This window comes from Watersipora subatra, chromosome 2 (assembly GCF_963576615.1).
Source record: "Watersipora subatra chromosome 2, tzWatSuba1.1, whole genome shotgun sequence".
Taxonomy (NCBI): Eukaryota; Metazoa; Bryozoa; class Gymnolaemata; order Cheilostomatida; family Watersiporidae; genus Watersipora; species Watersipora subatra.
In genome coordinates, this window is record NC_088709.1 from 28,940,285 (window position 1) to 28,959,709 (window position 19,425).

General features: G+C 33.5%; 1 protein-coding gene and 5 non-coding genes across 8 annotated transcripts in view; 3 read left to right on the top strand and 3 right to left on the bottom strand.

The window, feature by feature from the left end:
* Positions 1-5,455: 5,455 nt before the first annotated feature.
* On the top strand, positions 5,456-5,596 carry LOC137388970 (U4 spliceosomal RNA). Its single transcript, XR_010978059.1, has one exon. It is a non-coding gene; the product is annotated as a U4 spliceosomal RNA (small nuclear RNA).
* A 2,717-nt stretch (positions 5,597-8,313) lies between these two features.
* Positions 8,314-8,454, top strand: LOC137388973 (U4 spliceosomal RNA). The gene has a single exon (XR_010978062.1). It is a non-coding gene; the product is annotated as a U4 spliceosomal RNA (small nuclear RNA).
* Positions 8,455-11,721: 3,267 nt separating this feature from the next.
* Positions 11,722-11,862, top strand: LOC137388972 (U4 spliceosomal RNA). The gene has a single exon (XR_010978061.1). It is a non-coding gene; the product is annotated as a U4 spliceosomal RNA (small nuclear RNA).
* A 1,877-nt stretch (positions 11,863-13,739) lies between these two features.
* LOC137388968 (U4 spliceosomal RNA) lies at positions 13,740-13,880 on the bottom strand. The gene has a single exon (XR_010978057.1). It is a non-coding gene; the product is annotated as a U4 spliceosomal RNA (small nuclear RNA).
* A 3,891-nt stretch (positions 13,881-17,771) lies between these two features.
* LOC137388965 (U4 spliceosomal RNA) lies at positions 17,772-17,912 on the bottom strand. The gene has a single exon (XR_010978054.1). It is a non-coding gene; the product is annotated as a U4 spliceosomal RNA (small nuclear RNA).
* A 1,321-nt stretch (positions 17,913-19,233) lies between these two features.
* The window catches only part of LOC137387277 (probable phosphatase phospho2), a 393,003-nt gene continuing 392,811 nt past the window's right edge, over positions 19,234-19,425 (bottom strand). For all 3 annotated transcript variants that reach the window (XM_068073631.1, XM_068073629.1, XM_068073630.1), the window contains exon 4: positions 19,234-19,248. The gene's annotated coding sequence lies outside the window, so the exon portion shown is untranslated. The remainder of the gene's footprint in view (positions 19,249-19,425) is intronic.

Consider the following 19,425-nt stretch of genomic DNA (forward strand, 5'->3'; position numbering starts at 1 on the left):
TATTTTTCCCTCCCAGCTTCATGATTTTTGTCTGCCACCAATTGTGGATAGTTAAAACCAGAATGCTGTATGTTCTATGCTAATAGACTGCAGGTAAACACATCTTTGTTATACACTTGGTGTACAGAAAAAATCGCTTGAGTAACATCTGCCTAGATAAGGATGAGTGCTGAATGTAATATTTACAACTTGAGAAAATTATTGCTCTGCTTTTATTCAAAAGACTCCTTTCGGTCCTTGTAGATTGTTCAACTAGATGTAAAAAGACAATAAGTAGGTGCTTCAGAGGCTGGTTCAGTTACATATACTTCTACTAACTGAATGCCCGGATAATAAAAAAGATTCTGGACAGAAAATTTATTTTTATTTACCATTTATAACTTTTAAACTTCATATCATGAGAAAAGTGTTTCTTGTCCAATTCAAATGAATTAAGAAAAAAAATAAAACAACTGTAAAGTTTTTCAAACTTTTTCAAAACCACTGTAACTTTTAAATTTTATATCATGAAATAAGTGTTTTGTTGAAATGAATTAGGAGGAAAAATAAAACTGTAAAGTTGTTTAAATAAATGGGAAATAATAAGCGAGTAATGGCTAAATATCGTCTGTTTTGCTACGAAGAAAAATTATTTGGCATACAATTATATGCTCTTAATTTTTTTCAGTGTTGGCATCATTAGACTAAAATATTTTATAGAGTGGTACAGAAACCCATAGTAATTATTTAATTCAAACACCTCCTGGCAAAAATCATCATCATTAAAAAATAGTAACAAAACAATATGTTAACCTTAGTACATGTAACTATAGTAACCTACAATAACTTTAGTTCATTTTGTGGTTTTGACCTGCCAGAAAATGTAACATTACAAGGTACTACGTGCAGTACCGTGAAAGGTTTCTACTTTTGGGACAGACGCGTAACATAAACACTGAATATAACTTAAATGAATTTAGCTTACTAAACACATACTTGAAGAAAGTTTTAGTATGTATTTTAGCAAACTTCAAACTTGTAACTAAAATTCAATCACTTATCTGTTTTTGAATCCATTTTCACCATAACACATAACGCTGAACTGAGATGGTGAGCACCGTATATCTCTTAATAACATATATAATCAGTACAAAAATACCCAAATTGTAACTTCGAGATGAATTTTTGTTAATACTGTATGGCGGAAAAGAAGTTTGCCCTAGTATGGCGCGAACGAAATAGCATGGTGTTTTATAGAGTTAGACAAAAATATTGACTAACTAATAACCTGAAGGCGCAATGTATCAATTAATACATCATGTGGCGTGTGAAACTGTGAATAGGGTATACAGTATATGATAAGAGTGATGGAATCGTAAGAACCTTCATAGACTTGGAGTTATATGATTGGTTTATAAACTTGCATTTGCAATCTCCGTGAGTTTAAATCCAGCATGTTTAGAGCTTTTCATTCCAAGGTGTTAATAGCTGTAGCTGGACAGATTAAACCACTTAATCACAGAATAACAGACTAAACACAAATACTGAGAGTTATACATGTATATATAGATACACTTTAGTCTTGCTCTGGTCTGATTACTACAGGTTCCAGGAAAGGTTATTGTCCACGTATTTATTAGTTCTGATATTTATTATTTACACCCAACATTATTGCTTATCATTAAAAATTTCTACCAAGGATTCATTTATAAACACAACTAATCCATTTTGACAGTGCACTTTTATGCTGCCTGTTTGGGTAATAGAAGTCTGTTACAGGAAAGAGAAGACAACTTTTAGGCAATAAGAAAAGTGGTAGTTGAGCAGATACTAACCCGGGATTAAAGAGATGAACTTTTATGAAAATTAATTAAGTTGTCAGTTTGAAAAAAAAGTATAGAGTTAATAAAACAATTTTGAAGTAGGAAAAATAATATTTGTAGTCATTGCTACCCATTTTACAACATAAACTGTTATAATAGAGAGCCCACCATAGAGAAGGATTCATGTACCCTTAGTTCCAAACAATTTACTTTGGCTGTACTATACAATTTACCTTGCTCATCACATTGTGGTGAGATGAGATCAGAGACTTGACATCTAATAAATGTAAAATAACAGAAAACATTCGGTGTTGAAAAGCAGCATCAGAAGTACACGTGTGATATTACGGGTAGGAAACTAGAACTCCAACTAGTCCTAGAACTAGACTAAAGTATTTTCTAAATGGGTCCTTATTCTTGGGGATTTGTGTGTCAGTCTGTGCAGTTATGATTAGTGATATTCGTGTGAGGACAATTGCCATGCAGACAACTGCCATTAGCTCAAAAATATATTCAGCTAAATTATTTGTTTTGAAAACTTTAAGAAGTCTAGATGAATATTTGGGAAAATGTCGTGTTAAAAAAAATTTCTAACCAATACTTAAAGGTTGAGTTGCAACAAAATTCACATTACATTTATTTGGTATCAACAGATTCACCATGTCTTACTCTACTGTGTTGGAGGTGAAAAATATGTGAAAATGTTATTACAAGCTCTTAAAAGCTCAAAAGCGAACAGTTAATCGTAGCCATCACGAAAACGCTGTAGTTTTGAATCTCTTTAATTCGACAACGCACTCAAACATTGTGGTGATTGTTTTGACACGTGATGTGATCAAGTGAAAAGAAAGGCCAATAAAAGGCTCAATATAAAACGTTTCGTAGCACTAGTTTATGACAAACACTTCGGGTTCTACCCAGAAAGCCTTTATCAAATATAGATGCTCACGATTTTACAGTTTTACTTCAGTTTTGTCTAATCATCTAGTCGTAATCTAATCATGTGACCCATATACCCTCCCAAACAGCGCAAACAATCTCTGCAGCATTTTTTCACTATCACAGGTGTCCAACAGGCTCCTCATCTTTATCAGAAGATAATATGCACTCCTTCGAGTTAAGGTTAAAAGATTAAACAATTTTTTTACGGTAGGTTTTGAGATATGAGTGCTCAAAGTGACAGCATTACAATGATGATGAAACAGATTACAGTAGACATGGTTGTATTGAATGTGTGAAGTATATTTGTAAAAATATTTCGATGAATGAGGTTGCATGAAGGTGTAAACAGAAGCCATCGTGTTCAACTATGTCCCATTTGAGCCAATTTGGAAAGAGATTCCAATATACGGCATTTTCTTATGGATACAATTAACTGTTTATTTTTGAGCTTTCAAGAGCTTGTAATCACATTTACAGATATTTGACACATACAACATAGCAGAGTAGGACATGGTGAATTTTTTGATATCAAATAACTGCAATGGGAATATTGTTGCAAGTCAACCTTCAAGTACTTTACAGGGTGAATCTAGTTTTACGCACTTTCTAAGACTTGGATAGCGAACATTTTCATTTAATTTTTACATCCTCAGAGATGGCTTCTATTATTAAGAGTAAATAAAGTAGTCACATCGTAGTAGATGAGCTCCAGTATATGTATCATCAAAATGAATATAATAGTTATAAATCTGTAAGTTACTCACGGAAACAAAGTTCATGTAAATCTCAAGTATAGAAAAAAATCGAATGGCAAAAACCTCTTTTATGCATCTGTTAGTAGAAAAATAAATTGAAAGTAAAAAATACCAAAAAACCACTAATCCCTAGAGAAACAGTTAAAAAAACTCTAATCTTGAAGCTGCAGAATATCTCCTAAATGAGTAATTTAGACTAATATATAATTGAAGTAGATACAATGATAGTAAGTAAATAAATCATGTCTAACTAAAATAAATGATTTTTGCTACATCTACAGCAATAATGCTACTTTTTGCAGAAATGCAAGGTTGACATAGCATTATGACATTTTTGTTATTTCATCATCACCAGTACAACAATCGCCAAATTTTAATTTCGAGAGAAATTATTGTTGATATCGTAAGACGGAAAACAAATTTGCCCTAATAAGGCGAGGACAAAAAAGCATCATGTTTTATATAGTTAAAGGTTGACTTGCAACAAAATTCACATTACAGTTATTTGGTATCATAAGATTCACCATGTTTTACTCCATTGTATTGTAGGTGCAAAATATCTGAGAATGTGCTTACAAGCTCTTAAAAGCTAAAAAACAAACAGTTAATCACAGCCACACCAAACTGCCGTAGTTTGGATTCTCTTTCCAAAACGGCTCAATTGTGACGTAGCTGTGATAGATGGTTTCTGTTTACACTTTCATGCAATCTTATTCGTCGAAATATTTTCACAAATATACTTCACGCATTCAATAAAACCATGTCTGTTGTTCTTATGCGTCTGTTTTATAGTCATTGTAACGCTGTCACTTTTAGCAGTGATATCTTATAACTTACCGCAAAAATTCGTTTTATTTTTTAACCTTGCCTTGAAGGAGTACATACCATTGTCTGATAATCATGACGAGCCTGTTGGTCACTTATGATAATCGAAAAGGGCTGCAGAAATTATTTGCGAAGTATTGGGTCACATGATCAGATTACGACTTGTTGATTAGATCAAGCTGAAACAAAACTGTGAAGTAACGAGCATCAATATTTGATACGGGGGTCTTCGGTAAAACCCGAAGAGTTGTCATAAAGTAGTGCTACGATAAGTTTTATAGTGAGCCTTTTATTGGCCTTTCAAGTCACGTGAGAACATCATGAGACAAGACAATATCCAAACTGTCATGGCTACGTCAGGGAAATAAACAGATTCCAATCTACGGCGCCTTTTCGTTTTTGAGCTTTCAAGAGCTTGTAATCACATTTTCACATATTTGGCACCTACAACACAACAGAGTAAGAGATGCTGAATTTTTTGATACCAAATAACTGTAATGTGAATTTTGTTGCAAGTCAACCTTTAAAGAAACAGTGAGAAATAACTTATATCGAAGCTGCAGAAAATCCCCTAAATGAGTAATTTAGACTAATATATATTTGAACAAATGACATTTCTCTGCTTGAGAATTATTGTAAAAACAATGATAGTAAGTAAATATATAACGTCTAACTGAAATAAATAATGTTAGCTACATCTACAGCAATAATGCTGCTTTTTGCACAAATGCTTATTTAGTCAATCGTGTCACAGCGACTCGATGAAATATGAGTGAATGCAGACTGTTCCACACGGCTCCAGACTGCTGACCTTGTGGTTGATAAAATTAATTCTTAGAATTGTAAAAAATTTTCTATATAAACGATTGACACCAGATACTGATGTCGTAGATGTTGGCTCAAGTTTGTGACTTATCTCCCCTGTTTACAGTATCATCAACCATCCATAAAGGTAACCATGCTTTGTTAAGAGTGCTATCTAAAAATAGAATAAATAAAGCATGAGAGCAACAGACTTAGTCATGTGACATCTCAAGTAATATGTATATTGTAACATCATCTTAAGCATCATGCACTTGTATTGTATTACTATATAGAGTATGTAGTATTCTGAAGCCTGTAATGCAGGGTATCTTTGCGCAGTGGCAATACCATAGCTAGTGACGTATATCAGAGGCGTGGTTATTGCTAGTTGAAAACTTATACCAATACCCTGCACTGATGACGTGAAACACCGTCGGCAAGTGCAATTTATGGAGGTTCCCACGGGAGCTGGTTAATCTCAAATAAATAACTACGACCAAAAGGTTATGACCAGACATATCATTATGTGCTTTTAATGATGTAGTTGTTTCTTTTGGTTTCTTATGAATTTTTTTCATCCTCAGATTTGTGATAGTTACCTGCGACCAATTGTAGATATATTCAAGCATATTGCTATCAGTTCTATGCTAATAGATTGCAGAAAAATGCAGCGTACAAAAAAATTGCTTGAGTTGCATCTGCCAGATGTTGGTGAATGCTAAATATGATGTTGGTAGATTACGAAGAAATCAGTCTATTTCTATTCAAAAGACTCATCTGTGCCTAAGTGAAGAGTCCAGCTAGTTATACTGTACTTCTATTAGTGCAATGGATAAAACATTTCCACATTTTTAAAAGTCAAGAGTTTGCAACTAACCATTCCTATCCAAAACCCCATCAACTATGACGATACCTTTGTCTTGCTTTCGTCTTATTACTCCATCTCATTGTGGTGAGATGAGATCAGAGACTTGACATCTAATAGATGTAAAATAACAGAAGACATTCTGTGTTGAAAAACAGCGTAAGATGTACACATATGATATTATGGGTAGGAAACTAGAACTCCAACTAGTCCTAGAACTAGACTAAAGTATTTTCTAAGTGGGTTTTTATTCATGGGGATTTGTGTGTCAGTCTGCGCAGTTATGATTAGTGACAGCCATGTGAGGACAACTGCCATGCAGACAATTGCCATTAGTTCAAAAATATATTCAGCAAAATTATTTGTTTTAAAAACTGTCAGAAGTCTGGATGAATATTTGGGAAAATGACTCGTTAAAGCAAATTTCCTAACCAATACTTGAAGGCTGACTTGCAACAAAATTCACATTACAGCTATTTGGTATCAGAAGGTTCGCCATGTCTTACTCTCCTGTGTTGGAGGTGCAAATATGTGAAAATGTTATTACAAGCTCTTAAAAGCTCAAAAGCAAACAGTTAATCGCAGCCATCACGAAAACTCTGTAGTTTTGAATCTCTTTAATTCGACAACGCACTCAAACATTGTGGTGATTGTTTTGACACAGGATGTGATCAAGTAAAAGGAAAGGCCAATAAAAGGCTCAATATAAAACCTTTCGTAGCACTAGTTTATGACAAACACTTCGTGTTCTGCCGGAAAGCCTTTATCAAATATAGATGCTCACGATTTTACAGTTTCGCTTCAGTTTGGTCTAATCATCTAGTCGTAATCTAATCATGTGACCCATATACCCTCCCAAATGGCGCAAACAATCTCTGCAGCATTTTTTCACTATCACAGGTGACCAACAGGCTCTTCATCTTTATCAGAAGATAATATGCACTCCTTCGAGTTAAGGTTAAAAGATTAAACAATTTTTTTACGGTAGGTTTTGAGATATGAGTGCTCAAAGTGACAGCATTACAATGATGATGAAACAGATTACAGTAGACATGGTTGTATTGAATGTGTGAAGTATATTTGTGAAAATACTTTGATGAATGAGGTTGCATGAAAGTGTAAACAGAAGCCATTGTGTTCAACTACGACCCATTTGAGCCGTTTTGGAAAGAGTTTCCAATCTACGGCGTTTTTGTGATGGCTGCAATTAACTGTTCGTTTTTTAGCTTTCAAGAGCTTGCAATCACATTTTTTCATATTTTGCACCTACAACATAGCAGAGTAAGAGCTTGTAATCACATTCCCAGATATTTGACACCTACACCAGAGTACGACATGGTGAATTTTTGATATCAAATAACTGTAATGGGAATTTTGTTGCAAGTCAACCTTCAAGTACTTTACAGGGTGAATCTAGTTTTACGCACTTTCTAAGACTTGGATAGCGAACATTTTCATTTAATTTTTACACTCTCAGAGATGGCTTCTATTAATAAAAGTGAATGATGTAATCACATCGTAGTAAATGAGCTCCAGTATATGTATTATCAAAATGAATATAATAGTTATAAATCTGTAAGTTACACATGGGAAACAAAGTTCATGTAAATCTCAAGTATAGACAAAATCGAATGACAAAAACCTTTTTTATGAATCTGTTAGTAGAAAAGTTAAATGAAAGTAAAAACTACCAAAGAAAACCAACTAATCCTTAGAGAAACAGTTAAAAAACTCTAATATTGAAGCTGAAGAATATCCCCTAAATGAGTAATTTAGACTAACATACATTTGAACAAATGACATTTCCTTGCTTGAGAATTATTGCAGAAACAATGGTAGTAAGTAAATATATCATGTCTAACTGAAATAAATCATGTTTGCTACATCTACAGCAATAATGCTACTTTCTGCACGAATGCTTATTTAGTCAATCGTGTCATAGCAACTCGATGAAATATGGGTGAATGCAGACTGTTCCATGCGGCCCCATACTGCTGACCTTTGTGGTAGATAAAGTTCATTTTCAGAGTTGTAAAAGTTTCTTTATACGAACGATTGACACCCGATACTGATGTCGTAGATGTTGGCTCAAGCTTGTGACTTATCTCCCCTGTTTACAGCAATGTCAGCCATCCATAGAGGTAACCATGCGTTGTTAAGAGTGCTTTTTAAAAATAGAACAAATAAAGCATGAGAGCAATCGACTCAGTCACGTGACATCTCAAGTAATATGTATATTTTAAAATCATCTTAAGCATCATGCACTTGTATTGTACTACTATATAGAGTATGTAGTATTCTGAAGCTTGTAAAGGAAGGTATCTTTGCGCAGCGGTAGTACCATAGCCTGTGACGTATATCGGAGGCGTGGTTATTGCTAGTTGAAAACTTATACCAATACCCTGCACTGATGACGAGAAACACCATCGGCGAGTGCAATTTGTGGAGGCTCCCATGGGAGCTGATTAATCTCAAATAAATAACTTAGACTTGAAGATTAATTTGGAAACTTTAAAATTTTGTGAATTGTAGGTTTTAGCCAGGTTGCATCTAGGCCTATTAGCTATACTAGTATTAAGTATAGTTAATAGGTCTATGCCAGGTTGTTAGTTTACAGTAACAACCTGGCTAATATAAGCTGGCTCAACTGAACAATAGCTTAATTGCAACTGAAATGTGTGATACAGTTAGCTAGTGAACAGCACATTTCATAATATTGTTTTTTCCGCTGCAATCAAATAAAAAAGTTTTTCATGCTCATACATGATATATGGGGGTGTTGTGAATATATATGGGGGTGTTGTGAACATATATGGAGGTGTTGTGAATATATATGGGGGTGTTGTGAATATATATGGGGGTGTTGTGAATATATATGGGAGTGTTGTGAATATATATGGAGGTGTTGTGAATATATATGGGGGTGTTGTGAATATATATGGGGGTGTTGTGAACATATATGGAGGTGTTGTGAATATATATGGGGGTGTTGTGAATATATATGGGGGTGTTGTGAATATATATGGGGGTGTTGTGAATATATATGGGGGTGTTGTGAATATATATGGGGGTGTTGTGAATATATATGGGGGTGTTGTGAATATATATGGGGGCGTTGTGAATATATATGGGGGCGTTGTGAATATATATGGGGGTGTTGTGAATATATATGGGGGTGTTGTGAATATATATGGGGGTGTTGTGAATATATATGGGGGTGTTGTGAATATATATGGGGGTGTTGTGAATATATATGGGGGTGTTGTGAACATATATGGAGGTGTTGTGAATATATATGGGGGTGTTGTGAATATATATGGGGGTGTTGTGAATATATATGGGGGTGTTGTGAATATATATGGGGGTGTTGTGAATATATATGGGGGTGTTGTGAATATATATGGGGGTGTTGTGAATATATATGGGGGCGTTGTGAATATATATGGGGGTGTTGTGAATATATATGAAGTAAAGGAAATGTGAGTTAAGTAAGACTTCTGGTAGTAAAAATAAAATGAATTAAAATATGAAATACAGTACTAATGCTGCGAGCACCTCAGCCATTTTTTAAAAAATGATGACAAGTGGTTAATATTGAGAAATTTATCTATGATGTGTTTAATAGTTGTATGTTTATTATTTCATTATTTTATTATTTCATTATTTCATTATCTCCATAATTATTGCTTAAGTATAATTAAGGATGACATTAAAATTTATTAATGTATTACAGCAGCTCTGGTGGTTGCTGCTTAGATATAGCAGAGGTCTGATAGAATGACTTTTAAAGTTGGTAGTGAACAGGATGCTTCTCCGTGACAAATGTGATAAATATAGGTAATTGGGTAAAAGCATCATTTTTGGTTGAAGAAAAAGTGTGAAATTTGTTCCTTAAACTGAAATGTAATTCATATTTTCTACAGGGTAGTCATTGTTGACTGCGTAGGTTACAATCATGTGAACAAGAGCAACTGTCACCCTAGAAGTGGCTTTCATTAACAATATCGACCAATGATTTACTTATGAACGCGACTAATCCAATTTGGCAGGGCACTTGTACGCTTGCCTGGTTGGGTTGTAAAAGTCAGCTACAAGTAAGAGAAGACAAATTTCAGGCAATAAGAAAGTGGTAGATGAAAGGACACTAACTCATAATTAAAAATCTTATTTAGAAAATACTTTACTTTAGTTCTAGTCTAGAACTAGTTCTAATCTAGTTTCTAACTCGTAATATCATATGTGTTTTTTGATGCTGTTTTTAACACAGAGTGTTTTCTGTTATTTTACATTTATTAGATGTCAAGCCTCAGATCTTATCTCACCACAATGGGCTGAGCAAGGTAAATTGTATAGTACAGCCAAAGTAGATTGTTTGGTACTAAGTCTACATGAATCCTTCTACACGGTGGGCTCTGTATTACAACAGTTTATGTTGTAAAATGGGTAGCACTGACTACAAACATTATTTTTCTTACTTCAAATTGTTTTATTAACTCTATACTTTTTTGTCAAATTGACAACTTAATTAATTTGCATAGAAAGTGCATCTCTTTAATCCTGGGTTAGTATCTGCTCAACTACAGCATTCTTATTGCCTAAAAGTTGTATCCTTGTGGCTTTGTGTGTCAGTCTGTGCTGTTTTGTGACTAGTGACAGCCATGTGAAGACAACTGCTATGCAGACGATACCATTAGTTCAGAAATATATGCAGCTGAATTACTCGTTTTGAAAACTCTCAAAAGTTTAAGATGAATAGCCTAATTATATTTTAGAAATTGACTCGTTTAAGCAAATTTTCTAACCAATACTTTAGTACTTTACAGGGTGAATCTAGTTTCACCCACTTTCTAAGGCTTGGAAAGCGAACATTTTCATTTAGTTTTTACACCCTCAGAGATGGCTTCTATTATTAGGAGTGAATGAGGTAGTCACATCGTAGTAGATGAGCTCCAGTATATGTATTATCAAAATGAATATAATAGTTATAAATCTGTAAATCACACACTGGAAACAAAAGTCACCTAAATGTCCATGATAGACAAAATCAAATGACCTTTTTTATACATCTGTTGGTAGAAAAATTAATTCAAAATAAAAACTACCAAAGAAAAACAGCTAACCCTTAGAAAAACAGTGAGAAATAACTCTAATCTTGAAGCTGGAAAATATCCCCTAAATAAGTAATTTAGACTAATATATATTTGAACAAATAGCATTTCTCTTTTTGAGAATTAATAGAAACAATGATAGTAAGTAAATATATAATGTCTAATTGAAATAAATGATGCTTGCTACATCTACAGCAATAGTACTACTTTTTGCACAAATGCTTATTTAGTCAATCGTGTCATAGCATCTCGCTAAAATACGGGTGACAGACTATTCCACACAACTCTAAACTGCTGACCATCATGTTTGATAAAATCCATTCCTAGGATTGTAAAATTTGTTTTATAGGATCGATTGACACCCAATACTGGTGTCCTAAATGTTGGCTCAAGCTTGTGATTTATTTCCCTTGTTTGCAGTAGTGTCAGCTATCCATAGAGGTAACCATGCTTTATTAAGAGTGCTTTCTAAAAATAGAACAGATAAAGCATGAGAGCAACAGACTTAGTCATTTGACATCTCAAGTAATATGTATATTTTAACATGATCTTAAGCATCCTGCACTTGTATTGTATTACTATATAGAGTATGTAGTATTCTGAAGCCTGTAGAGGAAGGTATCTTTGCGCAGCGGCAGTACCATAGCCTGTGACGTATATCGGAGGCGTGGTTATTGCTAGTTGAAAACTTATACCAATACCCTGCACTGACGAAGTGAAACACCGTCGGCAAGTGCAATTTATGGAGGCTTTCACGGGAGCTGATCAATCTAAAATAAATGATTATCACTTGAAGAATGAATACCTTACCAATTATATAGCTGCCTAATTATAGTAGTAAGCCACACATTTAAGGACATAATTATTTCTATTTACGAGCAAATGAGTATGAAGTTTTTTCATTCTCAGACATACGATATTTACCTGTAACCAATTGTAGATATATAAAAGCAGAATACTATCAGTTCTATGCTAATAGATTGCAGGTAAATGCACATTTTGTTTTGTACACAGTGTACAAGAAAAGTGCACATTTTGTTTTATAGACAGAGTGTACAAGAAAAATCGCTTGAGTAGCATCTGCCAAATGTTGGTGAATGCTAAATATGATGTTTGTAGATTACGAAGAACTCAGCCTATTTCTATTCAAATGACTCATCTGTGCCTAAGTGAAGAGTCCAGCTAGTTATACTGTACTTCTATTAGTGCAATTGATCAACCATTTCCATATTTCTAAAAGTCAAGAGTTTGCAACAAATCATTCTTATCCAAAACTCCATCAATTATGACGATACATTGGTCTTGCTCTCGTCTGATTACTCCAGAAAAGATTATTGTTAGAGTGTCTGATGACCCTCAGTTATAAAAGTGATATCTGAAGACTCTGATGTGAGTTGTGACAATATAAAGTGGAGAAAATGTGAGTTTAGTAAAACTTCTGATATTAAAAATAGTAAGAAAAAGAAATACTAAAAAGCAGATAAGAAATATAATACTATCGCTGCTAACATTTTATCCATTTTAGAGAAAAAGGAAATTAAACAGCCAGTACTGGGAAATCAAACTATAACGAAATGAATGTTTGGCGTTGCCAAGGTAATAATAAAGGTTTTGGCACAAAAGATTTACTTTTATTCATCATATACAACATTTACCATTCTGACATTTAATTGTTTAATTGAAGCTGTTTTTTATGTTTGTGTGTGCAATAAGTTTTATTAAGCATATGCTATATAATTATATACATATATTTATAGCATATTGGGAAACTCTGGGCATGTATTTTTAGCGCACTGACAGTTCCGTGCACCATTAAAGATTGGCAGGTGTAATAAGTAGGCCTAAAATTATTCCTGTGTGATGTAGTGATTAGCGCGACTATCTGCAAAACTGGTTTTTTTGAATTCAACTCAAGTGTGAAGCAGTTCGTTCGTATCTTATCGTTATAACTAGACATAGGACAGACAATCAAACCAACAAGCACTTAATTTATATATATATATATATATGTATATATAAATATATATTATATATATACGCGCACCTATGGTCTTTCTATATCTAGCTTAACCTTCTACTGAAGCACAAGGGAGTCTTTTGAATAGAGTTGGGGCAATAATTCACTCATACTCTACAAATATCTTCTTCAGCATCCACCAACATCTGGGCAGATGTTACCCAATCATTTTCTTCTGTACAGCGTTTATATGAAGTACATGCGAGTTTGTCCGCAATTCTACTAGCATAGAACTGACACTAGTCTGCTTTTATATATTCACAACATCCACAAATATCATGTATGGGTATGATAAACTGTTTTATTTGATTGCAGCAAGAAAAAACAATATTATGAAATGTGCTGTTCACTAGCCAACACATTCCGGTTACACATAAATTATTGTTCAGTTGAGCCAGCTCATGCTAGCCATAGACCTGGCATAGACCTATTAACTATAGTTAACATCATAGTTAGTAGTTCTATGAAGTATAGTATTAACCAAGCTTCATATTTAATACTTGCAGAGTTAATATTGTATTGTTCATATGTCTACACAACCTGGCTACACCCTATAAATGGTTACATAGATGAGTTGCCATTCAATTTTCAGGTAGCAGTTATTTATTTGAGATTAATCAGCTCCCGTTAGAACCTCCATAAATTGCACTTGCCGACAGTGTTTCACATCGTCAGTGCAGGGTATTGGTATAAGTTTTCAACTAGCAATAACCACGCCTCCGTTATACGTCACTGGCTATGGTACTGCCGCTGCGCAAAGATACCTTACTCCACAGGCTCTATATAGTAATACAATACAAGTGCAGGATGCTTAAGGTGATGTCAAAATATACATATTACTTGAGCTGTCACATGACTAAGTCTATTGCTTTCATGCTTTATTTGTTCTATTTTAGAAAGCACTCTTAACAAAGCATGGTTACCTCTATGGATGGTTGATGCTACTGCAAACAGGGGAGATAAATCACAAACTTGAGCCAACATCTACGACATCAGTATCGGGTGTCAATCGTTCATATAAAGAAAGTTTTACAACTCTAAGAATGAATTTTATCAACCACAAAGGTCAGCAGTATGGGGCTGCGTGGAAAAGTCTGCGTTCACCCATATTTCATCGAGTTGCTATGACACGGTTGACTAAATAAGCATTTGTGTAGAAAGTAGCATTATTGTTGTTGATGTAGCAAACATCATTTATTTCAGTTAGACATTATATATTTACTTACTATCATTGTTTCTACAATATTTTTCAAGAAGAGAAATACCATTTGTTCAAATATATATTAGTCTAAATTACGCATTTAGAGGATATTTTTCAGCTTCAATATTAGAGTTATTCCTCACTTTTTCTCTAAGGATTAGTTGTTCACCTTTCACAGATTTTATTTTCAATTTTTTTTCTACCAACAGATGTATAAAAAAGGCTTTTGTCATTTGATTTTGTCTATCCTGGAGATTGTGGTGACTTTTATTTCCAGTGTGTAATTTACAGATTTATAACTATTATATTCATTTTGATAATACATATACTGGAGCTTATCTACTACGATGTGACTACCTCATTCACTCTTAATGATAAAAGCCATTTTTGAGGGTGTAAAAACTAAATGAAAAGGTTTGCTATCCAAATCTTAGAAAGTGGGTGAAACTAGATTCATCCTGTAAATTACTAAAATATTGGTTAGGAAATTTGCTTTGACGAGCCCTTTCCCAAATATTATTAGGACTATTCATCTATACTTCTGACAGTTTTCAAAACCAGAAAATTAACTGAATATATTTTTGAACTAATGGCAATTGTCTGCATAGCAGTTGTCCTCACACGACTGTCACTAATCATAACTGCACAGACTTACATACAAATCCTCAAGAATAAGAACCCATTTAGAAAATACTTTAGCCTAGTTCTAGGACTAGTTGGAGTTCTAGTTTTCTACCCACAATATCATATGTGTAACTCTGATGCTGTTTTTTCAACACAGAATGTTTTCTGTTATTTTGCATCTATTAGATGTCAAGCCTCTGATCTCATCTCACCACATTGAGATGAGCAAGGTAAATTGTATAGTACAGCCAAAGTAGATTGTTTGGTACTAAGTCTACATGAATCCTTCTACATGGTTGGCTCTGTATTACAACAGTTTATGTTGTAAAATGGGTAGCAATGACTACAAAACATAATTTTTGCCATTTTAAAATTGTTTTATAAATTCTATATTTTCTTTGTCGAATTCACATGTTAACTAATTTGCATAAAAAGTGCATCTCTTTAATCCTGGGTTAGTGTTCTCTCAACTACAACTTTCTTATTGCCTAAAAGTTGTCTTCTCTTACGTATAGCTGACTCCTATGACCCAACTAGGCAGCATACAAGTGCCCTGTCAAAATGGTTGTGTTTATAAATGAATTCTTGGTCGCAACTCTTAATGAAGAGCCACTTTCAGAGTGGCAGCTGCTCTTGTCAACATGATTGTAACCTACACAGTCAACGATGACTTCTCTACAGAAAATATAAATTATATTTCAGCAAGAAGGAACAAGTTTCACACTTTGTCTTCTACCAAAAACGATGCTTCTAACCAATTAGGCAATTAACTACATTTATAATATTTGTCACAAAGCTGCATCCTGTTCACTTTCAAGTTTAAAGGTCATCCTATCAGACCTCTGCTATTTCTAAACAGCAACAACCAGGACTGCTGTAATAAATTAATACATTTTAACGTCATCCTTAATTGGAATCAAACAATAATGCTGGATGTAAATAATAAACATAACAACTGCTAAATACATCATAGATAAAGTTTTCAGTATCAACAGCTTAATTTGATTTTTTATAAAATGGCTGAAGTTCTGGCAGCATTAGTACTGTATTTCCTTTCTGTATCCATTATATTCTTAATATCAGAAGTTTTACTAAACTCATATTTCCTCTATTTCAGATTATCACAACTCACATCAAAGTCCTCAGATATTACTTTTATAACTGAGGGTCATCAGAAAATCTAACAATAACCTTTCCTGGAGTAATCAGACTAGAGCAAGACTAAAGTGTATCTATATATAAGTCTCAGTATTTGTGTTTAGTCTGTTATTCTGTGATTTTGTGGTTTAATCTGTCCAGCTACAGTTATTTACATCTTGAAATGAAAAGCTCCCATCATGCTGGATTTAAACTTATGGAGATTGCAACTGCAAGTTTATAAACCAATCATATAACCCTAAGTCTATGAAGGTTCTTACGATTCCATTGCTCTTATCATATACTGCATACCCTTTTCACAACTTCACACTGTTGTAATTCTATAAAACACCATGCTATTTCGTTCTCGCCATACTAGGGCGAACTTCTTTTCTGCCATACAATATCAACGAAAGTTCATCTCGAAGTTAAAATTTGGCAATTTTTGGACTGATTATATACGTTATTAGGGATATATGGTGCTCACCATCTCAGTTCAGCGTTATGTGTTATGGTGAAAATGGATTCAGAAACAAATGAGTGATTGAATTTTAGTTACAAGTTTGAAGTTTACTAAAATACATACTAAAACTTTCTTCAAGAAGTTGTTTAGTAAGCTAAATTCATTTAAGTTATCTTCAGTGTTTATGTTACGCATCTGTCTCAAAGGTAGAAACCTTTCACGGTACTGCACATAGTACATTGTAATGTTACATTTTCTGGCAGGTCTTAACCACAAAATGTACTCAAGTTATTGTAGGTTACTATAGTTACTAAAGTTAACATATTGTTTTGTTACTATTTTTTAATGATGATGATTTTTACCAGGAGGTGTTTGAATTAAATAATTACTATGGATTTCTGTACCACTCTATACGATATTTTCACCTTACAATGCCAACACTGAATAAAACTGAGAGCATATAATTGTATGCCAAGTAATTTTCCTTCGTAGTAAAACAGACGATATTTAGCCATTACTCGCTTATTATTTCACATTTAAACACCTTTACAGTTTTATTTTTCTTCGTAATTCATTTCAACAAAACACTTCTTTCATGATATAAATTTAAAAGTTACAGTGGTTTGAAAAAGTTTGAAAAACTTTACAGTTGTTTTATTTTTTTTTCTTAATTCATTTGAACTCGACAAAAAACACTTTTTTTATGATATGAAGTTTAATAGTTAGAATGGTAAATGTTATAATAGTAAATAAAAATAAATTTTTCGTCCAAGTCTTTTTCATTACCCGGGCATTCAGTTATTGGAAGCATATCCAACTAAACCAGCTTCTGAAGCACCTACTTATAATCTTTTTACATCTAGTTGAACAATCTACAAGGACAGAAGGGAGTACTTTGAATAAAAACAGGGCAATAATTTTATCAATTTGTAAATATTATATTCAGCACTCATCATTATCTAGGCAGATGTTACTCAAGCGACTTTTTCTGTACACCAAGTGTATAACAAAAATGTGTTTACCCGCAATCTAGAACGGACAGTATTCTGGTTTTATATATCCACAATTAGTCGCAGACAAAAATCATAAAGCTTGGAGGGAAAAAATTTCACCAGTAAAGTAGGGTTCAGTTAAGCCATTATCTTGTTAGTATAACCTCTGAAGAAAGTTGGTGCAATTGGTCATATACTAGCTTTTACAGATTAATAATTTATTTGAGATTAATCAGCTCCCGTGGGAGCCTCCATAAATTGCACGTGCCGACGGTGTTTCACGTCGTCTGTGCAGGGTATTGGTATAAGTTTTCAACTAGCAATAACCACGCCTCCGATATACGTCACTGGCTATGGTACTGCCGCTGCGCAAAGATACCTTACTTTACAGGCTTCAGAATACTACATACTCTATATAGTAATATAATACAAGTGCAGGATGCTTAAGATGATGTTAAAATAATTATACATATTACTTGATTTGTCACATGACTAAGTCTGTTGCTCACATGCTTTATTTGTTCTATTTTTAGAAAGCACTTTTAACTAAAGCATGGTTATTTCTATGGATGGCTGACAATTTCATAAACAGGGGAGATAAATCCCAAACTTGAGCCAATATCCACGACATCAGTATCGAATGTCAATTGTTCCTATAAAACAATGACAAGAGGTGTTGAGGGGTGCGGAGCAGTTTGATTCCTCCCTACTTCAGCAAGAAACTATGGCGCAGTCGACTAAGATCATGACATCATGACTATTGCGAGCATTATTGCTGTATTCGTAGTGAAAATCATTTTTTCAGTTAGAAATTATGTATTTATTTGTTGTTATTGATTTTAAAGCATTTTTCAAGCCAACAATTGTCAGGTGGATAACTGTCATTTGATGAAATACATATTAGTCTAAATTCATCATATAATTTATACTCTGTAGCTTCAAAATTAGAGCCACTGTTTTCTAGTTGTTTCTTCAAGAATTAGTTTTCCGTTTTTGTTAGATTTTACAATTAATATTTCTCTTATTCTAATAACATATACATAAAAAATAAACTTTTCATCTGTTGTTCACTCTTCTACTGAAAGATTTTTACCTCATCCCCTCTTAATAGTAGAAGTATATAGTCAGTATATGTATGTATTACATACATTTACTAACTCATGTTGATTGTTGCTGGTATATATATATATATATATATATATATATATATATATATATATATATATATATATATATATATATACATATATATATATGTATATATATATCTGAAAATGAACATATATATATATATGTTCATTTTCAGATATATACATATGCATGTATATATACCAGCAACAATCAGCATGAGTCAGTTGCTGGTATATATACATATGCATGTATATACACCAGCAACAATCAGCATGAGTCAGTTGCAGAAAAGCGTGTTATTGGGAATGACTAAGATGTTGAGACTAGTGCTCAAACTCCTACATGTAGGTCTCTGGCAAGACTTAGGAGTTTGAGCAGACATTACTTAAGTCTGCATGCCTTAGTATCTGTATATATATATGCATATACGTATATGTGAAAGTGTACATGTATAAGCATACATACATGCATGAGTTTGTATGTGTATATATTTTCAGGTGAATATGTTCCTTTTCAGATATCTTTCTATGCATATACAGGTGTCCAGCTCAGCCATACAGGATAAGTATGTACTAGTTTACCCTAATGATTTTGTGAGATGTTGGATGTTCACCTCAAATCAAGAATTTCAAAACTACTGCTATTGGCAATTGCGCCCAACTTTACTCCAAAAAATATTTCCCAGCATCCCCTGCTGGCACAATTGCCTCTCTTAAAAGCTGGCAGCAACCTGCTCTATTGAACAGGTCATTATTTATC